This window comes from Micromys minutus (genome assembly GCF_963924665.1).
Source record: "Micromys minutus genome assembly, chromosome: 3".
Taxonomy (NCBI): Eukaryota; Metazoa; Chordata; class Mammalia; order Rodentia; family Muridae; genus Micromys; species Micromys minutus.
Window position 1 is genome coordinate 51,819,759 of NC_137972.1, and position 7,123 is coordinate 51,826,881.

General features: G+C 49.7%; 2 pseudogenes across 2 annotated transcripts; one reads left to right on the forward strand and one right to left on the reverse strand.

The window, feature by feature from the left end:
* Window positions 1-283: 283 nt before the first annotated feature.
* On the reverse strand, window positions 284-5,129 carry LOC308418905 (lamin-B2-like; annotated as a pseudogene). Its single transcript has 2 exons — window positions 5,091-5,129; window positions 284-1,893 (listed from the first exon to the last, which is right to left on the reverse strand). The product of its transcript is annotated as a lamin-B2-like (transcript).
* A 1-nt stretch (window position 5,130) lies between these two features.
* Window positions 5,131-5,704, forward strand: LOC308418282 (large ribosomal subunit protein eL18-like; annotated as a pseudogene). Its single transcript has one exon. The product of its transcript is annotated as a large ribosomal subunit protein eL18-like (transcript).
* The last annotated feature ends 1,419 nt before the right edge of the window (window positions 5,705-7,123 follow it).

Below are 7,123 nucleotides of genomic sequence, written 5' to 3' on the forward strand. Positions count from 1 at the left end.
ATTACTCCAGACCTACTCCTCAAACACAAGGCCGCCAGCTCCAGTTTCATACGAGGTTCATCCTGAACTGGCAGCCACCTTCCTGCCTCAGATCCAGGCCCAAGTACCTGAACCTGTAGGTTCCCAGCCCAGGCCGCTATAGCACGTCATCTCGGAAGGCCAGCAGACCCCACCCACACTTGCTTAACAGTCATCCAGAAATGTGCCAAGGACTAGTGACAGCAGAACATTAAAACAATTTTTTTCAGGGGTCCTGGAGACTATGGTGACTGTGGGACAGATTTCACATCATCTGGCAGCCGCTTGAGGTAGTCCTTGGGTCCCCCTGCTGGTGGAAAACGTCCTCTTCTCCAAATTCTGCCTCTTCCTCTTCTTTCTCTTCTCTGTTCTCCTGCCCCTGGACAGATGACTGCTTCGCAGCCTGCAGGCCTACCTCCTCGCCATCTGCATTTACCAGGAGAGTACGGAAGGAATCTCTCCCCGGACCCCTAGCTGCTCTGACTCTGCCACACAAGATTTGATGGGAGACTATGGGTAGCCCCTGCGCCAGCTGCCCAGACCGTGACCGTCTGGCCGGCCCGCAGGGCGTATTTGGGTGTAAACTTGAAGCTGATGTCCTCACCCTCTAGAACCTGTCTCTTGATCTTCCAGTTCCCCAAAGACTGCTCCTTGTCCGAAGAGTTCTTAAGGCTCAGGAACCTGCCCTCCAGGTCCACCTCTTCAATGTTCACCCCCGTGGCCACAGGCTGCTGGGCCAGGCGGGAGCCTCAGCTTACACTGGAGGCACCGCTGGGTGAGCCTGGAGCATCCTCAGTCTCCAGACGCTGGCGCTTGCGTCGGCCCCACCCCACAGACACGCCAGCCCCGCCGCTGCCGCTGCTGTAAGTGGTCAGAGTCAAGTAGACCTGTGATGGAGAGAGGGACAGCTGAAGCCTCTCCTCTTCTCCCTCCAGCAGCCGGAGGTAGGAGCTTATCTCCAAACCCAAAGCCAGCTTGATGTCCATCAGCTCCTGGTAATCCACCATCTGCTGCTGCATGCTGTCTCGCAACTCTGTCATCTCCCGCTCCTTGGTGTCCAGCATATTTCGGACCTTGTCGTGCTCCCTAGCCAAGGCCCCCTCCAGCTTGCGGTTGTGGTCCTCTGTAGTACTGGCCTGCTTTTGGAGGCCTGGGAGCTGGTGGCTGAGGGACTCCATGCGCTTGCGGGCCTCTTTGAGCTCCTCGCCGGCTCCACGGGCAGCCTCTCATTCTGGTCTGAGATCAGTGTGGCATTGTCCAGCTTAGCCTGGTCGGTGTGCTCCAGCTCCACCCGGTACTGATGCACTAGCTCATCGTACTGGCTGCGCTGGTCTTCCAGAGCCTGAGCCATATTGAAGTTGTATTCTTGTTGCTGGATACTGTTTACCTCCCCCAAGCACCGCTCATGCCTCTGTTGGAGCTCCCTCACCTCCTGCTCAAAGTCATTCTTTCTGAAAACCATCTCCTCCTCCAGGCTCTGACAGCGGGTTCTCCAAATCCACTCACATCAGCGTCTCTTCCTCCAATTGCTTCTTGGCCACAGCATGACCTCCTCTGCCTTGGCCAGTGCGCTCGAAGCTTTGCCACCTCTGTCTCCAGGCCATGCTTGTCTCGGAGGGTTACAGCCAACTCGGCCTCATTATGGTGGAACAAGGCTTCCGGTTCCTTCACTCGGTCCTGGGCTCCCGTGAGTTCACCTTCCCTCTTCTTGGCATTCTTCCTGGTCTCCTCTAGCCCAGCCTGCACTTTCCTAACTCAAATCTGCAGCCGGGCATGTCCATGGGCTGTCTCATCTAGTAACTGCTGGGCTCCAGCCAGCTCAGACAGTCTTGATGTCACCTCCCCAATGGTAACTTCCTCCGCCGGAGCTGCCGCCTATCAGACATGGCCAAATGGAAGGAAGCAAGCAATGGCTTTTTGCTATTTAAAAAATGTGATACCTTTAGAGCACAAATCTTCAAAGAATCTGACAATAAATTGATTCTCCTCACCCCCCCCCAATCTTCCTCCTAAGTGACACTCTAGCACTGAGAAAGTGTTTCAGTAATGAGCTGGTATTGGAGTGGTCTGGTGACAACCTGACTCACAGAGGACCCCAGTTAATGACTTCTCTGTACTCAGTGTTTTGCCAACTTGCTTCGGTGTGACCCTGGCCTAGTCTATAACTTACTGTAGCTAAGATGATACAGTAGAAATGACAGCCTGGGCTCTCCATGCTTCTGTCCTTAGAGGCCTCAGCAAGCCATTTGCTCTCCGAAAGCTTACTCTTGCTCATACTTAGGCTTCAGCCTGACAGTGAGGACCATCTAGAGATAAGAAGCCATGTAAAACAAATTATTCTAGCCAAGGCCAGCCCCAGCTAAACTGCCAACTCTGCAGAAATATGAGCAAGGCCCATGAACTTTGGAGTAATCATAAATGACTGTTGTTTGAAACTATATGATCTTTGTATGTTTATTAATTATTGTGGTAGTAGACAATATAATCTAATCTTCCTCATCTGGGATTGCACATGCTTAAGTTCCTAACATGGAATCTGGGAGAAGATGATACAGACCTGCCAATAGATTTGGAGTTATATTCCATTGACTGGCTCATACTGGCCCGCATTGCGTGTATGGAGGAGATGCTATAGGGCTTTCCTATCCTGGGAGACTTTGCTCCATGCAGAGGTTAGCAAATGATAGTTCGTAAGCCAAACCCCATGGTCAGCCTTGACAAAGGTTTACTGGTAATGGTCTCAGTGGTTTGTTCCATGGTGGCTTTTTCTTTTACTGTGTTGGAAGAACTATCTAGTTGTGAACTGTCTTTGGCCTCTGTGAGTACTTGTCACAGAGCATCTAAACCTAAGACTCCATGCACTCATAACTGGACACTACACAGAGTATGAAATCGGGCGGCCAAGGCAGGGAAGGCGGGTATTGCAAATAAGAAACCCCTTGAAGGTGCAGAGGCATGGTGGGTTCTAAACAGCAGCCATGGGGCTTGAGAGGTGTGTGTGTGTCTGACGGAGAGCGGCAGGGAGCTCTCTAAACACCAACACAGCGCCTAATGTGATGGCACAGTTTGTTCTAGATATAAGTGCCATCTTTAACTCCCTCAAAGTCACTTTCCTCTACTCTAGCTTATGACTTGTGATCCTCTGTAGGGTGTAACTTTTCTTAGGGATGGAAGAAACAGTAAAGAGAAATATGGCAAGAGTTTGGTTCCGATGGCTTCTGCTACTGACATTTTATCTAATAAAGAGAGGGAGAGGACTGGAAACGAAAGCTGCTCACCCATGGATCCCAGACATGCAAATCCTTCCTCTTGCGAGCAAACTTTTCCATCTTAGTTTGAAATTATGGAAAGCAAGTGACAAGAGTGAATGACAGGGATAGAACATTCTTCCTAGGTTTATCTTAATTGAAATGTATGAGGGAAATACATAATTTAAAGGCGTAGTTCATATGCCTTTGTGATGTAAATAGCTTCATGATGTGTCACACGTGACTGCTGTCTCTTCCTGCCTCAATGAACCATTGTCATGTGTCAAGCTTGTGTGATGCTTGCATCTTGACTCTGAGACATCACAGCCAACTCAGCATTATGTCCAGAGTGCCACTAACTCATATGCTGCCACCACCCAGCCTCCAGACCTGCCCTATGGTGGTCAACCCTACTGAGCTGCTCTCCTCATTCAGACATGGTCTGACTTCTCCTTTTTCTTACTCCAGTCCTGTCAGTTCACCCACCGAATCCTAACCCAAGCTGGGCAACTTCTGCATGCCACTGTGGCCCCAGTGGCTCTTGCCTTGAAGTCCACAGCTTCTTACTTCTCACCATGCCCAGTTCTCACCGAAGCCAAACGATCCTCTGAAGAGGAAGATTGGGTTAAATCCCTTCTGCCAAATCTCCCAATAGCCTTTCTCACTGCCCCAACTCCAGTCTTCTCACAGCCAAGTGTTGGTGGTCTGGCCGTGTACATTTCTCCATGTTTAACCTTTGACGGGTTTCTTCTCACTACAAGGGCAGCCCCTCCACCATCCCCAATCACCTGCATTAGTCCTAACTGCCCAGCCATAGCCCTCTATACACTTCTCTAGTGCATTCTCCTTGTGTATCAGGCCTTGTGTTAGCAGCTCTAGGATGTGGGCTGGGATCCCCTCCTCTGTGGGGGAGGTTGGGCATGCTGACAAACAGCCTACTTGACACAGGGAGCCCCCGTAACAGAGATGTTTTGGCTCTGCAGCAGTAGTCCCTAGGCTAAGAAACCTTGCTCCATCTCAGTGCTCCAGTGTTTCTTCCCAAGGGAAAAATGTGAACTCACACTTTCCAAAGTGACTTTCCCCATCCTTCCCACTTCCAGCCCTCCCTCATGCTCAGCAGCAACAAGAACACACATTTCTGGTTTTGTCTCTCCTCCCTGGCTGAGAGTAAGCTCCGGGAGGGAAGGATCTTAGGCTGATTCATGGCTGGTTCCCTTGGTGTAAACATGGCTGCATCCTGAAGCTTGGAGAGCCTGCCTCACACCACACCGGCCACCAAGAAAACTACTCATCTGTTTACCACTTCAAGATCATACATTATAAAAAGTTTTAAACAAAGGATCTTGCTGTTGTTACAAAAATAGATCTTGCTTTATCGGATGTACATGTTTCAAGATGTCATAGGGGAAACCAATTCTGCATTCAACATTTGAAAAAAATGTAGTTAACAGCTGAGGAAGACACCCAAAGTCAGCTTCTGATTTTCACATTCACATGCACACATGCGAATGCCCACATGCACATGTATAAATGCATGAACACACACAAAGGAAAAACAAGTGCTGCTTTCACGCAGCACTCCTGGCTTCCTCCTCCAAGTTGGGATGCCCTGTTGCTCACGTTCCCCGTGTAGAAAGCCTAGTCCTATTATCAGCCAGGGCCTGTCAAGCAACGACCATTGCTCACTTCTTACATGTCTGACCTTCCTAACCCCACTGTGGCTGCTGCGAGGTGGAAACCCTGGGTGGCCTGATTCCCTCAGCCATGGGGCTGGCCCTCACCCTTTCAGCACGCCCCACTGTCAAGACTCGATCAAAAATTTACTTTATCGCTTTCTGGACCTGGCCGAGCAGGAGGCGCCATCATGGGTGTTGACATTCGCCACAACAAGGACCGAAAGGTTCGGCGCAAGGAGCCCAAGAGTCAGGACATCTACCTGCGGCTGCTAGTCAAGCTGTACAGGTTTCTGGCCAGACAGACCAACTCCACCTTCAAGCAGGTTGTGCTGAAATGGTTGTTTATGAGCCGCACTAACCGGCCACCTCTGTTCCTGTCCCGAATGATCCGAAAAATGAAGCTTCCTGGCCGGGAGAACAAAACCGCTGTGGTTGTGGGGACAGTCACAGATGATGTGCAGATTCTGGAAGTGCCCAAGCTGAAAGTGTGTGCTCTGCGGGTGAGCAGCCGGGCCCGGGGCCCGAAGTCGCATCCTCAAGGCTGGCGGTAAGATTCTTACCTTTGACCAGCTGGTCCTGGAGTCTCCCAAGGGGCGAGGCACTGTGCTCCTGTCTGGTCCCCGGAAGGGCCAAGAGGTGTACTGACACTTCGGCAAGGCGCCAGGAACTCCACACAGCCACACCAAACCCTATGTCCGTTCCAAGGGCCGGAAGTTCGAGCGTGCCAGAGGCTGAAGGGCCAGCCGAGGCTACAAAAACTAACCTGGATCTTACTGTTAATAAAAATGCTTTGGATGTTAAAAAAAAAACAAAAAAAAAAAAAACAAAAAAAAAAAAAAACTTACTTTATCTCAGGTTCTCCATATATTTTTCTCTTGGACAAAATTACCAGTCTTCCCCAGCCCAGTCTGGCAATACGGGAACCTTCAAATGATTGTCCCAATTTAAAGACGGCATGGATTCCTGACTCATTTTTATGAACACAAAATTGTGTGTCCTTTTCTCTTAAAAACCTCATTTGGGTCTCTGGACAGGCATCCTCATTGGAGTGGCATCGTCTTTAAATCCTGCATGGCAATACTCTGCCATGAGGCCCAGGAAGACAGAGAACCTGGAGGTTCGACTAGTTCCTTAAGATCATCTAACTTCTGGGTGATTACCCGAACCGCTTCATGGTGAGAGCAGACAATGTGGGCTCCATGCAGATGCAGCAGACCCGAATGTCCCTTCGAGGGAAGACTCTGGTGCTGGTGAGCAAGAGCACCATGATGTGCAAAGTCATCAGGGGGCATCTAGAAAATAAGCCAGCTCTGGAGAAACTGCTGCCTCACATCTGGGAGGAACATGGGCTGTGTTCACCAAGGAGGACCTGGCTATGATTAGGGACATGCTGCCGGCCAATAATGTGCTGGCTGCCACCTGTGCTGTTGCCGAAGACCTTCCTTCCAGTTTTCCACTACTTTCTTCCACTACTAAAATCTCCAGAGGTACCACTGAAATTCTGGGTGATGTCTAGTTGATAAAAACTGGAGACAAAGCCCGTGAAGCTTGAACATCTGCTCCTTTTGGCTGATCGATCATCTAGGAGGTGTCTGACAATGGCTTTTACAATCCGGAAGTACTTGACAACAAGAGCTGACTCTACACTTCCGCTTCCTGGAGGGTGACCGGAAATATGGCCGGCGTTAGTCTGTAGACTGGTTACCTGACTGTTGCCTCAGCGGCACACGGTATCATCAGTGGATACAAGCGGGTCCTGCTGGGTCTGTGGAGACTGAATATACCTTCCCACTTGCTGCAAAGGGAAAGGCCTTCTTGGCTAATCCATCTGTATTTGTGGCTGTTGTGACTGCCATCACCAGAGCTGTACCCCAGCAGGGGTTTAAGCAAAGGAAGAGTTGGGAGAATCAGATGAGGGATTTGGTCTCTGACTAATCCCCCCCTCTCAAAGCAACCAACCCAGCCAGCTTAATTTGAGAAACAAGGAAATAAAAGGCTTCCTTTTCTTAAAACAGAAACAAAACAAAACACCCCCCAAAACCAAAACAAACCAACCCAACAACAAAACAACCAAACAAAAAAACATATATGAGCTTTAAAAAAAAAAGAATTTATTTATTTATTTATTTTTGCCACTTAGACTTTTCTACATCTCAAGATGAGTTCAAATTTTATTTCTCA